Below are 24218 nucleotides of genomic sequence, written 5' to 3'. Positions count from 1 at the left end.
TCGTTCCCATCGTTAACTTATCGTTCCTTATCGTTGACTCCGTGCGTGAAATGCGGTTCGCATTTTGCAAACATATGAATATCCGTGTGAACTTTGATTCTAGCCCTAATGATACTATTTGCGCACATTAACCGGGAACCCGTATGATTACTTTCGTTCCAGGTGAAACCGATCGCGTGCAGCGAAACATCACCGGAAAAGACAATGCCGCGTTCATTATTGTGGATTCTCCGCCGGATGAATTAGAAGACAGTTATCGAAATAGCCTATCGGGCTGGTCGACGCGGAATTGGTTTCGCTGGGAGTGGGGAGAGGTACGGCGCGAGTTCGCGTGTCTGGTTTGTGATCTTCCTCGGGCAGCTAATTTGACACGATGACCGTTCCGCAACCACCGTCATCGTTGGTCCAATCGAGCGTGATGGCGACTGGCATCAGTCCGAGTGCAACCGTGACACAGTCCGGATCCCCAACGACGACGACGACGACTGCTAGCGGTGGTGGTTCGACGACAGCATCCGCGTTCAGTTGTTGTCCAGCGAACGGTGAAAGTTCGTCTATTGGGGAAGATTCAATAGAGCTGAGTGACTGCCAGGGGAACAAACATGATGTACACAATGGGTTCTGAAAAGGAGGACTACCACTTTCCGAAGAGGCCACCGGTGACATCGAGTTCAGAGATATCTGATATACCAGAAGCTCAACATTAGGCGCAAAGTTTGGTAAGTGGATTTTTATTATTATCGCAGTACACTCTAGGAAGAAATCATTTAGCTAAGGAACAGAAGTAGCATTTGTTTCGCACTCCAAATACACGAGAATCAGGTACAACGCCTATTTATTGCCGGGCCAAAAAGCCGAGGAACTGATTTTATTGAAAAATGTTTGGTAATATCGTTCAAATGTTACATTACTCAGATTAACTCGCGATTGCTGCGCATTCCTCGTATTCCATACCAAACTTGACTTCAGGCTGCTGCTAATTCTGCATTGATTATTGCTACAATCATCATTGGTACCTCACCGGTTTAATCTCGTTTTCTAGAAATCGTGGCATCCGGTCAATAAAACACGCCTAATTCTTTTCACGCTTCACATTCAACAACCACCAGAGTATGACAGAGCATGTTTCCGTACGTTATTATCACTAGCATGAAGCTTTGTAGTTAATCCACTTTGCCACGCATTGACGTGTATCGAACACCCATGCAAACGAATTTTGCCCGGATACCATTTGTGGTTATGGCTGTAATTAGTGAAAAGTAGAACGAATTGAAACAACCCATGGTTCGATTGTTGCTATTTTGCTTCGCTTAACGTTCATTCGATTCTAACCAATCGATATTGTAGTAGCGTGCCAATGAGCAATCATATAGAATGAGAGCTTTTGGAAACGGTAAATATGTCTTAAAATGTTCGTTGGCCTGAAATAGCGGAATTAGGGCCTAACTGGGAGATCTATTTTGTATCTGAAATTTATAATAAAGGATAACTCAAAGGAAACATACGTTTAAATTATTTGAAAAGATGAATTTTAGTTAGGGAAAATCATGCCGGAATATGCGTCTGAATCATCAAAACGGTCCATGCTCTCCTATATCTTCATTGTTCTATTTTAACCACATTCTTCTCATCATTTGCACATGCTAGCACCTTGATCATGAAAACCATGTGTGCAGAATTCGCCAAATACCACATCCTTGAAATGCACAAAGCACCTCCGGAAAGACCACTCTCAAGCTCGGGCAAGAATTGGAAAGCCTCATTCGCCGGCAATTAAGCTTACCCTGCGTTCCATTGTTTGACCAAGGAAATACATTATAACACTGCTCGTGCGCCAAGGACCTTCGGTCATTAGGCAGTGAGTGAAACGGTCGGTGGTGGTGGCGTTGATGAGCACGCCGAGCTTCCAAACAAATCGCCAAAGAGTACCTCTTGACTGTAACTTCGAGGGCGAAACACCTCGAAAAATAAGTGCGGCTGCTCGTTCAGACGGACCGTAGCCGGTTTATGGATTTTTGTCGGTCCGAAAATTTGTCCAGACAGCTGTATTTACTGTGGATTTTTTGCCGCTAAAATCTGCGATCCGGTTGCCGGTACCGTCGTGGTAGACCTCTTCGCCGATGAATCGCACTTTTGTACATACTGGCACAATAAATGACACTTGTGGAAAGTTATATGTTCGCAACATAAAGATAATTTCGAAACAGCTTTATTACTTCGTTTTGTCTTGTTTGAGCGATATATTTATTGATGTGCAGATAGTGCATATATGCCCCGAAGTCCACGTGATACAACCCTAAGGTGGATTAATCATATAACAAAAATATCGCTTCGAATTATGGCTTTTTGAATAACCATTTATCAAACTTCATCGAAAGCCTTTCTTTGAGCTTCCTGTGATAAATTCTGAGACGTGTGCCGATTTTCAAGAGCCTAGTCCACCTTCCGAGGAGTTTATTTCACCCCAGTGACTGCTATCAATTGATTCTGTTCTAATCGAAGTCGAAGGCAGTCAAAGGTGGAAACCAGTTGACCTCATTTGACTTGATTCGTTTGTTCTATCGTCTCGTCTCGGTTGTGTGATGCAGTGAAATCGCGTTCTTCCAGTGAGCAGACGGCTGCTACTTACTGTACATACGGAGAACAGCCGCTGAGAAGGGAAGCACTTCACGAAACATCGACTGTAGAGAAGTGGTAACGGACGAATGGCGATTCGTATAAAGGCAATCAGCATTTCGACGATGATAGCTAACTACCGGCAGGTTCCCTTCTGACGAGCGCACAGGTGATCATATGTACTTGAGGTGTGCTGAGAATCAGAACTGGCTATTGTTGTTGAGTGGCACAGTTCATTCAATACAAATGGACAGATGATTTGGAAAACTTTAATATTTGATAGTTATAATAATCGTGATGATGGTTTCAAATTGACTGAATGAATATAAAAAATTAAAAAAATTTTTTGCCGCAATTTGACAGGATTTTGTGGAACGGAGCTCTCTACTTACTTATTTCTCATTTAGAATAGAAAATTATTTACAGCTTACTCCCATTGTTGTTAAGTATTTACACAACGGAGGGCTATGTCTAGAAATCAAGGAAACATTTTAAGTAGAAAAGAACCCTGTTTGTTGTCGCATGTCTTGTTTGAAGTAATTTATATAATAAAACACAATTTGATTTCATAAGTCTTGTTGTTACTGATTAAACGGTACACAGTCCCTTTTGCTGGGACTAGTTCCGGATGTACCCATACAGCTTTTATGAAGTTATTCCTCCACATCCCACATTTACAGCGGAGGCTCGTCAAGTACCAGCCCCAGGATAACAAACATCACTATATGAGTCCGGTAAGTGCATGATTAGCACCTTCAGATTGAATATTCATAAAGTAAGAGCGACGTCAGTGTTTCGACAAATTCTGACGCATTTTCGTGACGCTGCTAATTGGCTTCCGGGGAAGACAAAACATAGTTAGGAATATATATATATTTGGTTGTGCCTCGTGAGGCAATGCCACTATTTACACATAAAGCTCCTCCGGGTACTTAGCTTAGCGGGTACTGATGAGCCCAAATTCAACACTATACATGGCATCAGAATAGAACCAGAATAGAATATTTTTGTAGTCTAAAACTGATGGCTTGTAACAATTAATGGATTTCCTTCATAAATTAAATAAATATTCAATTTCTTCGTTTTTCCCAGAGCCAATTATCTAAGTCCTTTCTGTGGATCTATTCTTCTCGCAACCACTCGCAAATCATACGTTGCAACAGGTGTCTCTGGTGACCTATCCTGTTCTATCTCTGGTTATCGAGAGACGTCCGCTTTTTTTGACATTATATGCGTTATGTTACTAATACAATTCTCAAACCTATGCGACCGAATGCCATGACTATGGTAAAGTGTCGATAATAAAGTAATAATAATTCTCATAACGGCTCAGTATTCGGGTTTGGGTCCAACACCATTGACAGTAATGCTTTTCATTTCGATCTTCAGGTCTTGGATGGGTCGAGTGGAAGGTTATTCATATATCCCACTTTCTCAGCACCTTGATTTAAAAGTTTTGGATTTCTTTCGTATCTCAGGATGTCACCATAATTGGCGATTAAAGGAGGCATGAAGAAGAGGATGTCGAAGGAAGATATAAGAAAAAAATGCACGAAGAAGCATAGTGCTTCTAGAAGCAATTTAATTAAAGGAAAGTAGTTCGGAGTTTGACTTTTCTTATACTGTATCAAGTATGATTTCACAAAATAAAATTTGAAATTGAAAATTTGCGTTTATTATGCAGGAGGAGAAAAGTACAATCCCGTACGCCATCCGTTTTAATTAAATTGCTCTAGAATTTTTGAGAAGAGTTTCAAAATACTCTCTCATGTTTCCCATGCAATTTTTTCAAATATCATCCTTCGACTTCTTCTCTTCTTCTTCATGCAACCTTTAATCGCCAATTGACTCGGACCTGTATTACAAACCAACACAGAAACTTCTCAAACTCTAGTGAGCAGCCTTAATCGATCCACCGTGTTATTGAGAAAATATGGAGGACGAACATCGTCCACAAGCTTGTCGAATAGCCTTATATCATCTACAAGAAAGGGCGATGTTCTTAACGGTGGCTTTGAAAAAACTAGCGATGTAGGTTGAACACGCAGATCAAACGGAACACACGCGACGTTATTGTAGAAAGATCAGGATGCCATGGTTTGGAGAAATGAGCAGAGGAGAGCCTTTTAGAGAACTCACGGCATACCGTATACGGTATACCGTGAGCAGAACTCGTGGTAAAACGACATGGTGATCGGGGAATCAATTTTCCCCAACGGTCGGATTTTCGGTTTCGACGGTATAATAGAAAACGGAATCAAACCTAGTGCTGATATATAAATTCTGACATCAATTATGACCAGGATAGACCATTCGCTCAACTATTGCACGTTTATTTTTAATCTCAACACCGCAGCTTCCCTCAGCGACTGGATGCGAAAACTCGAAGCATTATGTAGCTGTACCGTCCTATGTCTAAAGTCTTATGCAAAGTTATCCTGGCTCGGATTCAGGGAAGATTGATACGACTCTCCGGCGGAGCAGGTCGTATTCTGTGCCGGAAGATCCTGTGTGGCCCATTGTTACGCTCCATATAATTCTGAAGCATTCCAAGCGTCCTTTATTCTGTTTTCTTTCACTACGAAGCCTCTGACCGTCCAATTACGAGAATATGTGAGGCGCCTTGAGACGCAAGTTGGTTTTGAGAAAATCATCGGTAAAATGCTGCACAACGGGACTTGTTGACCCTATCCGGTCTTAGCCGGTGTGAGACAAGGATGTATTCTACTACCGTTACTGTTCCTCATCGTAATCGACGAGATTCTGAGAGCGATTGACCGTGAAGCATGGACCATGCAGCACCCAAACGACTTCGATTTAGCTGATGACGTTACACTCCTTGCTCAACGGCGCTCTGATATGCAGAGGGCCCTATTCGGCAGGTTCAGTCACCAACGCCAACAAACCAAATTGTTGGATGTAAACACAGTACCCCTTCCAGTTTCACCGTAGTCGGCAATCAGTGAAGAATGCAGAAAGCTTCCAATATCTTGAGTCAAAAGACGTCAGAAACGGTACCAAGATTGACATAGGACACAATCCACGTACTTACGCTTCTACCTGAGGGACCAAAATTTCAAACAGTCAAGTAGGATCCAATATCTGCAGGACATATATTGAATTTCAAGAAAACATTTTTCCACTGAAAACTGATTTGGGGACATTCTACAAATGTCCTTCACCCAGAGCCGTAGCGTGAGCTCGACGCCCTTGGCGAAACTTTTATTGGACGCTTCTCGTTTATTAAGAGGAAAGTGCTCAAATTTTATATTTAGAGAGCAATTTGAATCTTACAAATAGTAGTAAATTTAGTTGGTTTAAAGATGCTTTAAACCTTTAATAATCAGATCTCACAGATAAATATTATAAATTTTCATGCACATATTTAGCATTCATAAACCGAACATCTGATCGATCTTACTGTTAAACGAACATGTTAAATCAAAATAAGTTAAAACTGTGCTTGCTGGTAAAATCAGTCAAATTTAGATGAATATTGAATGTTATATCGCTAGATTTTACAAGTTGTTAAATTTTCAATCGGGAAGTTTGGAAGCGTTGGTAGTTATAATAATTATTGAAGTTTTCAGTCCATCTATAAAGTAGATCCCGAGCAGGGAGGGTTTGAGTAGCTTTGAAAATTATAAAAAAATAGTTGTACAAAAAAATAGCGTGACCAAGTGGTCGAGGAGAGGGAGTTCAAAATCACTATTTTTAGTGATGCACTAAATGAATGTTTACATTATAGTTTTTTGTTGAATTTCAACGGGATAAAAATTAACAAATTAAATAACAAACAGTTTTTTTTTGGGAACCCACGTTCTGCTCTAATGTATTGCCAAAAATTCAACTCTAAAGTGGATCGTTCTATTCACGGCGTAGCTATCGGACCTATTCAGATTAAGAAAAATCTACATCTAGAGTGGGCCTGACGATGATTTGGAACCAATACTGGACCTAATTGGATTAATAAAATCCCACATCGGACCTAGTCTAATCCGAAAAAACTTACTTTGTGAGTTGGTTGAAGCGGAATCGCCATAAGACCTATTTGAATCAAGAAAATCAACCCTGGATAAAGTCTTTCGAATCGTTGTTTGAATAGCAATCGGACCTAGTCAGATAAAAAAAAAACAAATCTGGCTAGCTTTCAGGGTTTAAGGAACAACAGATTTAGTTGGATCAATGAAACCAAATCTGGAATCGGAACCGCTATTTGACCTTGTTGAACCAAGTGTATTTGTTGATTGGTGGATGAAATCACCATCAGATCTATTCGCATCAGGGTAAAGCCAGTTCTGCATTGGGTCTGTTAATAATTATGAAGCACTCGTGCAAGTCTCAATGCAACTTTGATGTGGTTTGATCAATGGTCGAAAGCGCCGTTGGAAGCAAGAGGGCAAAGAAAAGAAATTTAACTCTGATGTTGGCGCGTCAGATACTTCTGATCACCCTATCAAGTTCGTTTTGAGAGCATATTGGAACAACATATTAGAAGAAACGAATGAAAGCCCTCATTGAACACAGATAGGCATTACAAAGTTTCTTCTGCAATAATTTATTGCCCTTTTACAATTCTAGCAAAGCAATATTTAGGAGTTAACGAAATACCTCGATGCAGATGCTGATGAAACTCTATATTATTCGGACTACATTTAGTTTTTAACTAAACGAGCAAATATATCTCAATTCTAACCTTAACCCTTATCCCCGTATCAGTTATGGTTCTATACCAATCGCCCGAAAACCATTCGCCCGAAACCCATTCGCCCGAATGCCATTCACCCGAAAGCCATTCGCCCGAATGTGCCATTTGCCCGAATGAGCCATTCGCCCGAATGAGCGAAACGCCCGAATAAGCCAGTATGAACCGATTTTATTCTTAGTTTAAAACTATCAGAAAGAACAGCATGTGAAATTAAGAAGGGAAATATTGATTGAAAGCTATTAGCTTATGTAAATTGATTATTCTTTTTAAAGGTTCAATCGTTGATCAGCAAATCTGCCCAACACAACATAATGCATCGTTGGCGACGTCGTGATATGCCGCAAGAGCCACTGGTATGCGAAGATTTGGATCATATCGACATACGCTTTAAAGTAAATCTGAATGGGGAGCTCTTCTTGCAGTATGTAGTTGATGATGATAAGATCCTGCTGTTTGTTTCGGCACAACACATAAAAGTGTACACGCTTTGTTCCTTTGGTTTATATGTTGCTACTGAAGAAGAATAGAGAGAACCTACGAATCAGCTTTCAGTGCGCTGGAAGAAATTGCGGAGAAATACCAATGCGAACGTGAGCCGGAGCATAGCATATTCTATTGGTTTTGAAATAGTAGAAATAAATTCTGTTAACAGATTGGAACCATTCTCCACGGTTGTCTTTTTCGCCTAAACCAAAGTTTATTAAGAAAACTAACACACCTTAAGCTGAAGTCGATTTATTCCAAAGATTTCACTATTCAATTTGCGTATAAGAAAGTTGTTGCTTTGGCATTCTTGTCGAATCAAGAGATTCCAAATGCATTTCAAGAATTGCAAAAAACGATCCCAGAGCCTCTCTGTAATTTTTTAAACTATGTGAGTGAGTTTTACGTTAATGGTCGCCAAACAAAAAGCAAAAAAAAAACAGTCGAGGTCCTCTATTTCCGCCTTCATTATGGTCAGTTCATGGAAGAATGACGCAAAATATTCCACGGACCTCCAACCACATTGAAGGATGGCATAACAAATGGGGTTCGCTGCTAGAACAGGGTAATCCTCCCTCTACAGTGTTGTAAAAGCAATTCCAGCTAGAAGAACGAATAGTTAGCACTGATATTTTACGATCGCTTCAGTCCCAGCCGATAGCAGAGCACCATAAAAAACATTGAGAAAACATAAAGTTAGAAGGGCTCGTTGCGTCATACAAGCCAGGTGAGTGGTTGAGCTTTTGACGGGGATCGCGCCTTTGTGTTAATTAGTTCCCCAAGTTTCCTATCACCTAAGACTTATGTTGTAATGATTCTTTTAAATATGATAATATATACTATAAAATATCAAACAGATTTTTTTTCATTTCAAGGGCTTTCAGGGTTTGGCTCATTCGGGCGTTGCGCCCATTCGGAGCGAATGACCTATTCAACGAATGGCATTCGGGCGTTTGGCTCTTTCGGGCGTTTGGCATTCGGGCGAATGGGTTTCAGGCGAATGGTTTTCGAACGATTAGTATAGAACCTGCAAATGCTTAATCATCCCGAAGCTGAGCCCATGAACAGAATAACAAAAACATGATATGGACTTGATTGATATAAGAGATAAAAGAACAGGCAACAATATCAAGAATTTTACACCGAAATATGGCACACCTGATAATGGCACATGATATTGACCCTGCGTTATTGATATTATCGTCTGATCTTTATCTCTTATATCAATCATGGCGTTCATATCTCATTTTGCTATCTTATCGACATTTAATAATATTGAGCTATTTTCGTCTACTCGGGATTTCTTCATTATTCAATCTTCACATGAAGATTCCGAAAGTTCCTCAGTGGCCGTAATAGTGACCAAAAAATTAACCAATTATAAGGTGTGTATCAAATCTCTTCATGATTGTCAAATAACTTTTTAAATAAGATACTCTTAGATTTTTTTTATCCATCCTGAAGGTCCCTGAAAATCCGGCCGAAATAACAGTCAAAACTAAAACAACTCTATACAAAACGTTGATGTGGAAATAAAGAATTTTTTTTTTGCTCTCTACCATATACCCATAGACCTTTGGACCAATTAATAGTCAGTTTGGTTGTTTCATGCCCGCAAACTAATGAATTTGTTCTTTTTATTATAGAGCAAGCATTGATTTTAGCCAACCAACCGGCCAACAGCACGCTACGGTGTTGCCTCCACCGCAACTATTTGGGTACAAATGTATTTGTGAATGTATGTATCAATTGCATTGCTGTTAAAAAAAATGTTTTTGTGAGATATTTGTGCTTCAAAAACAGTGACATTGAAATTGTATCTCGTTACGAAAATAGTCGTACAATTGATACTATACGAAAAGTACAAACAATTGGGCTGAATGTCTCGCTAATAAAGACAAAAAAATTGAATAGCGCAATCAACAGAGAAAACATGAAAGCTATTGATTACAGTATTCAAATTAATTCATGAAAAAAATGTTACTTAGGTCCTTTTGGAAAGTTAAGCGAGAAATAATGTTTCGGGTTCTCTTGAAACTCGTCAAGAGCTTTCTTTTCATGTATTAGGTTCCAAAATCGGAGCATTTTTCATGAAGTTACACTAGATACAAAAAATGGTGTCCCGTTATTCTGAAATGAGAGATAAAGGGCTTTCGGTTTATTGATACAGTGTCAACAATGGCATAATGGCAAATTGAATAAAAGTTTCTTTTTGTGTGTTGGGGCTTGTACATGAATAAGCGAAATTGGGGGTTTAAAGGGATGTGTCATTTGTCCATACTACAAAAAATGGGTCCCCATTACCTGCATGTTATGAGTTCCCATAGTATCTCGGCGACTAACTGTCAACATCGTGACGCTGAAATGTTTACAGCATGCAAAGGATCTGCCATAAACATACGCCAATTTACTCGATATTTCTTAAAAACTTAAACTTAAGAACTTAGATTTGGCCAGTCAAGGTCGGTAAAATAATTGAAATTTATTGGCCACTGACGGTCTAAAATATAATGGATAGCAACACCCAAAAAAAAAATTCAGCAGCCACTGCAAGAATAAAGGCCTATTTAAAAAGGTTAACAGAGAGCTGCGGAGTGATAAATTGAATATTTATTGATTTCCATCTAATGTTAATCGAGATGAACCAGACTAGGGCTAAAAATCTCGTTATTAAGAAGATATTATATTTGGCAAATTCGAATAAACTTCTGCTTTAAAACTTTTGAATGACTATTGCATAATTTTTTGCGTTTTATTTTACACCAGGATATAAACACTATTCTCAAAATTGAGTAGATACCTTAAGAATAGTGTTAATTAGAGTGTAAGGATTTTAAATGCACGTAAGTAGTGCACTCAGTGCACGACGCATATGCTATTGGTTGAAAACAGACCATTAATCGAAATAAACGACAGAAAGATGCCTCTTCACCATTGCTAAGATTTTTGGGCCATCATCACCTTTCAAAATGGTAAACGTAGAAAAAAAGCAAACATAGAATTATTCAGTGTAAAAAACATCTCAATTTTAAGGGGGTCGATCATTTCTTAGTGGTTTTCAATAGTAAAATATTAACTATTATTTATTTACTAGCAGACCCGACGAACTTTATTTCGACTAAAATTGATTTATTCTTTGATTAGTTATGCAGAAATTTCTGTTTCATTTCTATGGGAGACCCCTTTCAAAGGGGAGGGCTTCTCGAACCATCTTAATAAAACTTCCCCGGCCAAAAAAAGCTGTGCATACCTAATTTTTACGCCGATCGGTTCATTAGTTTCTGGAGTCTATAAGCACAGATAAAAATATGTTGGTGATTTTTATTATATTTTCCTTGCACGGCCATATTTGGAGCATGCAAATAAACGTAACATTCAATCGATCTTACTATATTCTTTTTAAATCAGAAATGAATTTTAAACCGTCGTAAGCGTCGTACCGCACGGCTTAGGAGGGCCCCTCTATCGGATCTATTTACACCTAGGATTATTTCATGCGGTTCTTCATTTCGGTCGATTATAATCTGCAGATGAAACGAAACAATGAGATTCAGACCACGATTTTTTTTAAATAAAAATCAATGGAATTTATAGAAATTATTGAATTTTATCTGCGTGAAAACAGACCTATACAGATGTTTTTAAACTTCTTTATAAAAAAGTTTAACCCCACGTCAACGCCACAAACTCACAGCAAGGAGGCCTCGTCAAGCCACAGGATATGGTACTTTACCACGACGAGAATCGTGTTCCAGTCGGGACTCGGATCATTCATTATTCTTGGAATGATTAGCGTCTTCAGATTGAATATTATTCATAGAAATTAAGAAGCGACGTCATTGGCTTCCCGAAATCTGAATGACGCAATTTCGTGATGCTGCTAATTGACTGCGGTGAATTGCACCTTTGAAGAAAGACAAATTATTCGTCTGGAAATATATCATATTAAGTGTTCACATAAGGTTTCCTGTATTTCCTCTTTGGTATGATAATTAGACTATTAGATGATTTGTAATAAATAATGTGTGAGTGTTTGACAGTAATATCCGCAATTTATGTTGGTAATCTGGGCCTTCCTTAGCGGTGAGGTAAGATACACGGCTACAGAACAAGACCATGGTTAAGGTGGCTGGGTTTGATTCCCGGTTCGGTCTAGGAAATTTTCGGTTTGGAAATTTCCTTTGCTTCCGTGGACATCATCGTGTTGGCGTTGGCCTCGTGATGTACCCTCCCGGCCAAAAGTTTGTGTTCACCCTCGAAAAATATAGGCAAAAGATTTTGGTCGTATTTTAGCCGTCTTCGATCCGATTTCTGGAATTTTTAGCTCAGTACATAGATTATGAGAAGATCTTGCATCGTATGTGTTTGAAACGAACAATTTTTAATTTTTATCCACTAAAATATTACATCAAGATACATATTTTTCTTAAATTTATGTAGTAAAAATATGTTGATTTTTCTCGAAATTGAGCTCACAAAATTTCGAAATAAAAGTGGAATAGAACCCAATTTTAATCATCTTTGAGAGGCATTGATTTTGTTTTATGTTTTAAAATTCAAATGTTTACTCAAGTGCATGGTATGCATCAGTTAGTTAGGGTTCACACTATATGGTGAACCGGTCATAAGTTTGGGGTCACTCTCCTGATATGCGTTTTACTTCAATTTCAGCCGAATATTGTCTGAAGTACAGCTCTTGACCTTTTGATGGGAAACTCACTTTTTTCAGACGATTATTTAAAAGGCTCATTTGTTTAATTAAAAACTCCACGGAGCCACGAATCTTTTCAAATATTATTATAATCTAATATTCTATTAAAATCCAAAATTCAATTTACTCCGAATTTCCTTCCCTGGGCAGGAACTAGAACTACGCCGGAAGACGCAAACTGGTCTCTTCGTTGGATCGCCTATAGGTTCCTCATTGCATAAAGGTCGTAGTTTTCCGAATTGATCAGGTAACCGGCTGACGGTATCCGTTCTAGCTTCGTCTTCCACTTCACTCTCTTTATCTTCCAGTTGGCGTTCGTTCTTATGATCTTCACTTCCGATCAGGTCTAAGTGTTCCATGACTCCTTTATCCATTGGTTCCTAAGTTTTTCTTCCACCGGATCTACAATGATATTCTCTGCGCATTCTGAGTCTTCATCAGAGGTACAATTCGAGATACAATCCCAACCTTTGAACTCGGATGGGATTGGTTTTTCAAACTTCTCTTTTCCACCGATTTCCAGAGGGGTCGTTGTGGGCAAGAATTCTTCCGATGACCCGCAATGACAAAAAACATACATCCTGAAGACCGTCATAATATATTCTTCCTTTACGGCCACCGAAATTAAGCGATGGCGGTATTTCTTCTTTCAGGTCAATGTACCCGATCAAGAATGAATAACAAAATTATAACAAGGGGAGTTATTAATTTCAGAAAAATATTGTAACAAATTGTATTTATAAATTTTTGCTGGTTAGTTGTTAACATAACAAAAATTATAACAAAAATACCTCTAGCCGTAACATAATTCAAACAAGACGTTGATATAATTTTTCTGTACAAAAATCATGAAAGTCATGGTGATTGCCTATAGTATACATCACGGATAGAAGTCTGGTACGCTACCCGCCGGATTTTTATCCATAATGTAGGCAATTAACTTTGTTCCAGCTATGTATTAATATCGAGCGGGTTCAAGTTATACTGAAGGTATTACCTCCGATTTTTTATCCAATGTCAATAAGATTTTAGGCAATTATTTTGTGAAAAAAATCATAACTAATGTTGTTATAATTTTGATATGAAATAAAACTGGCCGAAGACACATTTTTATCGAATTATCTGTTTATAACACGTTGTTTTAAATAACAACAATTTATAGAATTGAGTTATAATTTTGTTATGCATTCCTGATCGGGTATACACCACGCACACCAGTGTACATACATATGCCCCAAGCCAGATTCCCAGATTTTCCCTTGATAAACATTCCACATTTCTTCGTCGAAGTCGAGTCAAGTACGAGACACTGAGGACGACCTTACTGTTGAGGTCGAAATACGTATCTGTCAAGGTGCAATTAAGTGGTGGAATTAAATGGTCTGGAATTAACTCGTCTTATGACAAGGGGCCAAACCGGATGTTCTTCCATACAAGCCATTCGGGACCATGAGCATAACTTTTCCTTTTTTTTCACATCTGGTTTGGACATATCTAAATCGTAAATAATTTGCATGGCCTCTAAGGGCCTGTACCGATAAAATGGGTTGTTTTTGTACCGTGCGCTATTGACAAAAAATCTGAGTTCAAGAATGATTTGGAGAACATGAAACATCTTCAGGACTATTGGCTGCATAGCGTTTTCCATCACATGTAAAATAGTTTTGCTTTGTTTCAGAAAAAAGTAAACAAATCGTAGTTGCGCAGTTTTATTGTGCAATTTCCGTCCATATGAAAGGGGCCAACTATCGTTTCATCCACCGTCGATCACAGAGTGTGGGTGTGGCCAATCAATAATTGGAGAAATGGCATTCGCACGTTAGTGATAGAACCGTCACGAAATTAAGCAAGATTTTAAACGCTTATAGCGATTTTCTTATCAAGCGATTCGGAAACTATCCAGCAGTTTCGAATCCATTGAAACTATTATTTATCAACGATAATTTTTTTTTCATCCATACTAAAAATTGCAAAACCAATCAATCCCAATCATGCATCCCCAACATGGATCTCAGTTTGATGTGGGGGTTGTTGCCTTCGAAGACGTATTCACTATGGAGGCGTATTCATCGATTAGGCTGATTGGAAACGAAATCGATTTTTCTCAGTACCATCATTTTATGCAAGAGAAGGAAGATCCGAGCTTTTTTTTTTCAAACTGCAAAACATAACCGATTGGGGATGCCAAGAAAGATGATGCAATAGACTTATTCGCATGTACGACGTAAATAGCGTTTCAACGCCAAATCATCAAGTAGCTGACGTGGGCTCTGTTTTAGAGGTGGAAATTTAAAATTGTCATATCCAACAATTTTCATATTTTGCGTTACACAAGTTGTGTTCAGAGCCAGCTATATAAGCCATAAGCGAGCCTCTATTGTCGTTGCAGAAGCAATCTCGCCTCAATACGACAAATAGAAGCACATGTTTATGATTCAAACGCAACCGACTGTTGTTCAATTCTGATACACAGAGTTGAGTAGAAGAGAACAGGGTGTGAAATATTTATGACAGATTCAATAGATACGGGGAATTGACTGATATCCCATCGTTATGAGCTGGTTATAGAACAACTTCTCGCAAGGCCAGCTGTTGTATAATTGGTAATACGTCCGTGTACTTAATGGTACTTAATGGAATAGTGTGGGTTCAAGCACCATCGGCAGCCGATTTTTTTTTCGCAATATCTCAAAAAAACACCTTAAAATGGCAAACTTAACTATGTGTATCAAAATTAAACATTCTTTCCAAAAAAAAGAAAAAATCTGACTTCCCTCACAAGCTATCAATCAAGAAAAATAAAGAAATAATAAATAAGGCACTGCATTACGTAGCTTGCATTGAGCGGAAGTGCCTTGTACATTAACCTTCTGATTTTTTGGATTGACAACCATAGGGGCGATTCAAATATGACGTCCACTACTTTTTGAGATTTCTAGAATCCCCTTTCACCCCTCTGTCACGCTTTTTGTATATGTACCTAGTATATGTACTGTTACAAAATCTTAGACCACCCCCCCCTGGGACCTTCAGTGAAGCTATGGGTCTGGAAGAAAACACGGGAAGTTTAATGACGACGAACTGGTTGCGGTCCTGTCTCGAGCTTGAGACGCGACCATGCCGAGGAAGGTGCGACCACGGAACTACAGGCCACAGGTATACTGGTGGAGCGATGAGTGCAGCCCTTCGAGTAGCCTGTCACCGGGCTGAAAGAAAAACGCAAAGAAGGACACGCTTGGCGGAAGTGAGGGAGGAACGCATCAGGCAATTCAAAGCAGCGAGACAGGCTCTAAACAGGAGGCCATCAAAGAAAGCAAAAGCCTGCTTCGACAGACTGTGCCAGAGCGCCAACTCGAACTCATGGGAGACGCCTATCAGGTGGTGATGGCCAAAATAAGAGGGGCACTGGCCCCTCCCGAGCGATGTCCAACGAGGCTGAAGACTGTAATCGAGGCACTATTCCCACCACGGCCCAACCCACTGGCCGCCAGCAGCGAGGTAGCAAATGATGAAGCGGTGGAAGGGGTGACGGTAGAAGGGAATATTGACGGTGGCAAAGTCCCTCGACCCGAGTAAAGCACATGTCCAGACAGGATCCCGAATATGGCGTTAAAAGCAGCCATAACGATTAACCCGAACATGTTTAGGTTAGCCATGCAGAAGTGTCTGGACGAGAGGACATTCCCGGATATATGGATGAGACAGCGTTTAGTCCTGTTACAGAAACCTGGCAAACCACCAGGGAGACCCCTCAGCGTACAGACCAATCTGTCTGCATAGACACGGTAGGGAAGCTACTGGAGAAGTTGATCCTGAACAGACTGTCGCCGTACGTCGAGGAGGTAGGAGGATTATCGAGCGAGCAATTCGGCTTTCCGGAGAGGAAGACCGCTCTGGGTGCCATTACGTCGTCGGTGGTTGACACTGCAAAGGTCGCCGTCGAATGCAAGCGGCGCGGTATACGTTACTGCGCAGTAATAACACTCGACGTGCAGAATGCATTCAACAATGCGTGCTAGATGTAGATCGCGAACTCGTTGCTTCGGCTGGGAGTACCGGTAGGGCATATAAGATTCTGGGAAGCTACTTTCAGAATCGATTATTGATCTGGCGAGACAGACGAAGGCACGTACCGCCCCATCACGTAAGGTGTCCCACAGGGGATCAATTTTGGGTCCGTTGCTGTGGAACGTGATCAGCACGATGGCGTGCTGCGGTTGGAAAGCTCCCGCCAGGAGTCAAGTTGAGTGGGATTCGCCGATGACGTAACCGCGACCGTGTGCGGAGAATCCGTCGAAGAGGTCGAATTGACTGCAGCCTATTCAGTCAGCCCCTAGTGGAGGAATGGTTGCACGGCAGAAGCTACAGTTGGCGCATCGCCGAACGGAGATGATAGTCGTTAACAATCGGAAATCGGTTCAGGAGGCGACAATTAGAGTCGGCGGCTGTGACATCACCTCAAAGAGATCTCTGAAACAATTGGGGTGATGCTCGACGACCAGTTGAGCTTTAAAAATCGTATCGACTACGCCTGCCAGCGCGCGTCGACGGCGATAACGGCACTATCGAGGATGATGGCGAACAGCTCTAGAGTGTGATCCAGCAAGCGCAAGCTGCTGACAAGCGTGGCAGTTTCAATACTGCGATACGGAGGACCAGCTTGGGTGTCAGCGTTGAGCGTAGCTGCAACGTGCGAAAGCTGGAGAGTACTCACGGGCTAATGTGCCTGAGAGTTATCATCGCATATCGCACCGTATCTCGCGAAGCCTTTGCTTGTATGTACTCGCGGACGCCAGATGCCTATCAAACTGGTGGTAGAGAGGAAGACGAAAGTGCTACGCCCTCAGGGGCACCGATAACGCTCGAAGGAATATAAAGGCAACAACGGTAGCCAAATGGCAGAGAGAGTGGGACAACTCGCCTAAAAGGAAGGTGGACCCATCGCTTAGTCCCAAGTGTGTCCGGCATGGATTAGCGGACCTCTTGGGGAGCTAAACTTTGACTTGACCCAGTTCTTGACAGGCCATGGATGCTTCAAGTGCGTTACCTACACAGGTTTGGTCACGCAGCTTCTCCCACCTGTATAATGCCCAGACGTGGCAGAAACGGCTGAACACATCCTGCTGTTCACATGTCCTCGATTTCGAAACGGAGAGGGAGTGCGATGTTGGGGGCATGCCGGAACCAGACACCAACACCGATAACATTAATCATAAAATGTGCCAGAACCCAGAACAGTGGAGAGCGGTTGCAGAGCGACATCCAGGATGGCCGACATCCTGCAACGAAGTTGGCGCATAGAGCAGCAGCAGGCAGCCGTTACGGATAGCGGACCATGAGTCGTGGAAGTCGTGAATATATATATGTCGATAATGGATGGGAACGACAGCGTCGCGACTGTATTCAGCTTGCGGCGAGCGCTTCAACCGCAGAACGTGGCGAAACAGCCGGGTTCGGAGGAGCTCCCGCTTTCGAGGAACTTCTCGTCGGAGTAAGTTAGATCCGCCGTCGGGGACTATCCGAGTCGTTCGCGATCGCGACCGGTGGAGACTAAATGGCTCAATGAATAAGGTTTGAGCTGAATGGCTCAAGGCAAATGAAACTCGGTTATCGGAGTAAAATGGGTCCACCGCCGAGGATCAGCTGAGTAGACCGTGGCGTGCGAATGTACCGGCTTTGGGTCGTCAGGGCACCGATGAACTGGAAGATTATCTCCACGGGGAATCTTTTGGATTGACCTCGGCACTCGCCCGGTCACCCCATTGAGACAGGTCATCCAGATTACAGGGGAGCTACCGACGTCAGGGAACTCCCTGTCGGAGTAGGATTGATCCACCATGAGGGACTATCCGAGTAGTCCGCGACCAAAGGTAAAGAGCTGAATGGCTCATCGGTTAAGCAAGAAGCTGAAAGGCGCAGTTCTTGGGAAATCTAATTTAATCCAGGTAGGCTAAATTCACCGCCGGGGACCAGTTGAGTAGATCGTGCCGCGTGAATGCACCTGCTTCGGGTCGTAAGGGCACCATTAAACCAGAATCTATCTCCACCAGGAATCTTTGGCCTGACCTCAGCACTCGTCCGGTCACCCCGTTGAAGTGAGAATGTGCGTGAGACCCGAAGGCGGATCTATGAACATGCATGCAAATTGAATAACCATAGTGTTGGTAATGTAACAGCCATCCACGAATGCAGGTCGTCGGTATCAGGGAGCTTCCGCCGCCGGGGAACTCCCCGTCGGAGTAAGGGTAGATCCGCCGCCGAGGGACTATCTGGAGTAGCTTGCGAGCACGTTGAGAGCTAAATGGCTCTAAAAATAAAGAGGAAAAGTAGATGCGTTGCTGAATTAGCTGGAAAAAAAAAAGTAAAGGGCTTAAGGGCCCACGCTTTTGTGTGCTTACTGGCATCAATAAAGGGAGCCAAAGGGCTCAGATGTATGACAAAGCATCGAAGAGAGCGCACTGTGAAAGGTGTTTGTTTTGGGAGGAGTACTTTTAGTACTGCTTTTTACAGAAGTAATACTGTAAGGTAGTCCCGGGGGAATTAGGGTATTAGAAGAGAGGGTAACTCAAGTAACCTTCTGTTGCTTGGGTGGGTTTAAATGGGTCCAGCGGTCTGGCCTTCTGCCATACGCCAGCTACTCCTGAGTGATAATTTCAGGTGTCTGTTATACTGCAGATTTGCCTTCATCCCTCTATTAAAAAAAAAAAAAAAAGACCACCTCCCCCCCTAAAACCGGGAACGTCATTTTTTAACGACTCCATACTTATTTCACAGGGGCCCTCTTTAGCCGTGCGGTAAGATGCGTGGCTTCAAAGCAAAAGTATGCTGAGGGTGGCTGAGTTCGTTTCCCGGTGCCGGTCAGGGCATTTTTCGGTTTGGTAATTGTTTCAGGCATGGGCATAAAAGTATCATCGTGTTAGCCTCATATTATACAAATGCAGAAATGGTAACCTCTGCAGTTAATAACAACTGAGGAAATGCTTAGTGAACACTAAGGTGCGAGGCGGCAATGTCCCAAATACGAGACAAAACCTAATATGTTGCTCGAATTTTTCACCAAAGAGTTATTTTGGAACGCTAAATTCATTTTGAGGTTAGAATATTGTTATCCAACATATACTATGCTACTCGAATACTTCTGGAGTAGGGTGCCAATGGAATGTATAGGAAAAAAATGACATCGAATTTCGAAAAACGACATTTGCTCATAGGTTTCATTACCTCAAAATATGACCCCATGCAAAATTTAAGCTCAATCGGACATGATTTAGAGGTGCCTAAAATTCATCAATGTTTTGAAATTTTCACCCATGCAAATTTTTCCAAGGGGGGTCGAAAATATTTATATTCAATATAATCAAAACTTTATTTTTTTTCTCACAAAGGGGATATATTTTTTTTTGTTTTTTGATAAACCTCAGTGTAATAAACATTGCATAGCAATCTGATAATTTTCTTCGTAAATCTAATCTCAAAGTCCCAAAAAATCGAAACTTTGATGGCACCCCTCAACCCTAAATCATGTTCGATAGAGCTCAAATTTTGTATAGAGGAAATGTTTGCGTAACGTCCGGTTTTAAAATTCGATGAAAAATTCATAAGATTTTTTTTTCAAAATCCCAAAACAGTCGATTTTTTTTCAAAAAAATAATTCTCAAAGTTTTATGCATTTTAAATCTTTTGGCATCAAAAATAAAGTTTTGATTAATTTGAAGCACCCCAAATCCTGTCCGATTTGACTCAAATTTTTGCATAGAGGATGATAGTTTTGGCTACGATGACAACGTTTATTACGTGTCCGGTTTTACAATTCGATGAAAAAATGTCATCATCTGAAAAAAATCCCAAAAAATGTTCTAAGAGAAAAAAATGATTTTTTAAAAGTTTTTTTGAGATGGCATCAGATCTCGACGTTTCATGCATTTTTAAGACATTTGGCATACAAAACAAAAATTTGATTTTCGACCCTTGGGAAAATTTTCATGGGTAAAAATTTCAAAACTTTGAATGAATTTTAAGCACCCTTAAATCATGTCCGATTGACCTAAAATTTTGCATGAAGATGTATTTTTGGGGTAATGATACCATATGACATTTTAGTCTGCCAAGCATTAACAGCGTTCTCATTAAGTGTAGTTAGAATGTGAATTAGAATGTTTAGAACATTGGAAACAGACATTATTTCAAGCTTTTTGGAGCAACTAAGAACAAATCACCACACTAACCACCGGAGAGTAGACAAAAAATAGGTTTTAATACATGATCGTTCTGAATTTTTCCCGAAAAAAGTTTAGTAAAATTTTCTTTTGCCATGCAAATTTGTGTGAGAGTTTAACTTCAATTAACTTCAACAAACCACGGAAAATTAAGTTTACAAGCTACAATCATCAAATTTTGGAATCAATTCATTTGATATATGTTCGAAATTGAAAAAAAAAAATACGAATGAAATGTTTTTTGAGGTTTTGTTCGGATTTCCGCCATTGTGTGTCCCAGTGGGGGATGTAATGCCATTGAAGAAGAAGATACTTATTTCACAAAAACGGTATGCGTGTTCGGACCCTCTTAGAGATCTTTTTAGAGGCCGCGTGAAATCTGAATAACTTCCTCTGTCATTAATCAAATGGTATCATTTTTTTCACAACACAAAGCCATAAAAGCCATACTGAATGTTCTGTATTAATAAAAAAAAATTATTCTTTCACTATTTGAGGCTATTTAGATTTCAAGTTGTTAATTCAATGAGGGATATTTGAAACATTAGTTATCAATACAAAAAAGGCGGGAAAAATCAATAAAATGTAAGTTTGTTTTTAGGTGTCTAGGAGGAATGACGGCTTTGGCAGGTTTTGTTCTATTATTGGCAGGGGTTTTTTTTAGGACTGACTAGGCTCAAATTTGGCCTAAACATTCTTTGCTTATCAAAGAATATTGTGGCCAAATTTCATAAAAATTGGTCGACAAAAACCCCCTGCCAATATAGAACAAAACCTGCCAAAGCCGTCTTTCCCCCTATTTTTCGTAGTTTTGGCAAAATATTAATAAAGAGTTGAAGACATATCCAAAAGCTAGATAAAATCAAAAGGAGATAAAGTCTCCCCAATTCTTAAATTGCATCATATGTCGAATTCCATAACAATTTTAACAATACTCGTTCATGAATCTATTTTGAAGAAAAAATATTCTAAAGTCTGCTAGCACCTTTTAACCTTTTTCAAAGCAAGCTTAGGGATCATTTCCCCCAAATATTATTCGTGTTTTTGTTATATTTGGCTGTGATACATCGGAAATGAAAGAAAATCAATTATCCTAATTATCCTCTACACGAGATCCTGCCAGCGGTCGGTTGAACAATTTGAAGTTCAAAGTGTTGTCATACTCTTAGCTTTTAGACTGCCTTGAACAAACTTGAGCTGTTCACTTCTTTTTATTTAACATATGGTCCTTTAATCTTGGTTTTCAATGGTATTCAACAAAAATTTCACCTTCCAGGACGTGACGCCGCGGTATGCCTCGTATGGACAATGAAAACAGAATTTCATATACACATTCCGTTTCAGTAATAGTGATCTTACTTATGCTTCACTGCAACAGATACACAGTCGTACTCTTATAATAAAATTATTCAGGATCTGTTGGAACCTTGGTTGCTTTCTTGCCTCTGTTTATGAACTTGTTCATGCAATCAATTCTTTTTCTTAATATGCAAATCCAATGGCACACTTTAGAATATTATTGTATCGGTGGAATCGCTTTTGAGATTACAGGTGACGTAAATCACGTAAATAATTTCTTCATGGCGAGAAAAAAGCCACAACTTTTGTGCGAAGTGAATTATCCTTAGTAGGGGAACTGTTTGGTACTTCATCTCATAGCTCCTTTGTTCATTCCATCAAAAACAAAGCAATGGAAAGGAATTTGATTTGTTTCTTGTTTTTCGTGCTGTATTTCATTGTTTTGCGATAGAGATGAATGAATATTAAGTGAGATGAAAAACAAGACGATTCTGTATATCCAACTTCAAAAACTTCACGGATAAATATATAAACTAATGCACATAACAACGGAATACAGCTTTATTCATTCATCAATTATCCTATTATAGAAAATAATCTGTTGTACCAATACCAAATGAAATTAAAAATATTTTAGATTCTCATAAAAGCTCTGGAACGCTATTGGCTTTTTTCTATACATTTTGGATAACGAATCGACACTGTAATAAACTGATTTTAATTTAGTTGTGTAATCTATAATCCTGCCAATAAAATAGAAGCTCATCTTATTAATAGCCACTTCAACTAGATGGAATTGTTTGACTACGTTGAAAAAACGACAACTACAAATTCATCACAAAACACCAATGCATCAAATTTGAAAAATGAATGGGAGAGCTGTTCCTTTTCCATCTCACTGAATATTAATCTCATCACGAAAGAATTGAAATACAGAACCAATCTGCTCAAACACAATACAAAAATAAGATACAAATCACATTCCTTCATTGCCTAGTTTTAAATGGGATGAAAGTATGAGCTGAGATAAGATGAAGTCCGGGAGCAGTAACTTATTACGCCGAAATACGTTGCTTGAGGTTGCCCAGCTAGTCTGATGAAACAATATTATTCCTTGTTAACCCGTGTATGTCTGAATTGTCTATCGTACATTGTATGGTTCAAACCGGTATTTATTAAAGTTTTATTTCAGCTCAAAATTCCTCTTAAAGGGTGTAAATGAATTATACCTTAAACCAGTCTACACTACTTTGAGCCAGCAAAGCTCCCATAGAAGGAAGATTATTCTCCAGGAAGCACCAAATAGATCACGCTTCGACACCCCTTTGGCACGTGGCTCAAATTGCTCGCTGTTTCATTATTTTATCGAACTTGAAGATGCGCATCTCCGCTGTCGTCACGAACAACCAGCATTCAATAGATTTGCTCGCGGTCGACCATGAATAGTAGACGTCGCGCCGGTCAGCGACAAACCACCTATCACAAATCCTCCATAGAATTGTGCTTATTGACTATTTTAAAACTTCATTAGAGCAAATCCAATCACAATGCACCGCTAGTCCGTCGACTGAACTGAGGATGTTAAACGATTAATGATCGCCGCCGACAGCCAGTTCAAACGCAGCTCCGCCCTCTTCCCTTGCAATAGATAGATTTCTTCCTTATGAGATAGTCTTGAACTGGCCAGGTCAAGCTTTATTGAGATTTTAATCGATTGATTTGCATATTTTATACGATGTTGGAATGAAATGGCTCACTCCGGTCAGGGCATCGCACAATCGGCGGTAGAGAATCATTGATACTTTCTTGGCTGATGCATCCCCATCAGGAGATGAGACAGCCAGGCTCCTTGAGATAGCACCGCAAACGATGAGCAGCACTTCAGCTCGAGTGATTCGACTTGTCAGAAAGCCAAGTGACAAATAGGAAGATAGGAATGGAAATGTAAATAACTGCCCAGCCGGATAAACCTGCGAGCCGTGTGGCTTTTCGCCATTAGGTGAATCTATGTCAATTGCGACATGGGCGGTTGCATGCTTAAAGCACGATTGCGGTTTCGCGAGGGCATTAAAACGCACAGTGGTGTACTTTCGAATTATGATTCTGATATTTGTTTCTTTATGTTAGGAAATTTAGAAAATGATTTAAAAAATGGAAAATCAAGGTTGGCGAATTTTCGTAAGCT

The 24218-nt window shown here is 40.2% G+C and overlaps 1 pseudogene; it reads left to right on the top strand.

The window, feature by feature from the left end:
- Positions 1 to 370: 370 nt before the first annotated feature.
- LOC134210412 (ATP-binding cassette sub-family G member 1-like) overlaps positions 371 to 24218 on the top strand; it is a 47473-nt pseudogene continuing 23625 nt past the window's right edge.

The sequence above is a fragment of the Armigeres subalbatus genome, chromosome 2 (genome assembly GCF_024139115.2).
Source record: "Armigeres subalbatus isolate Guangzhou_Male chromosome 2, GZ_Asu_2, whole genome shotgun sequence".
Taxonomy (NCBI): Eukaryota; Metazoa; Arthropoda; class Insecta; order Diptera; family Culicidae; genus Armigeres; species Armigeres subalbatus.
The sequence above is the reverse complement of the archived record's forward strand: the minus strand, read 5'-3'. Positions and strand labels throughout refer to the sequence as shown.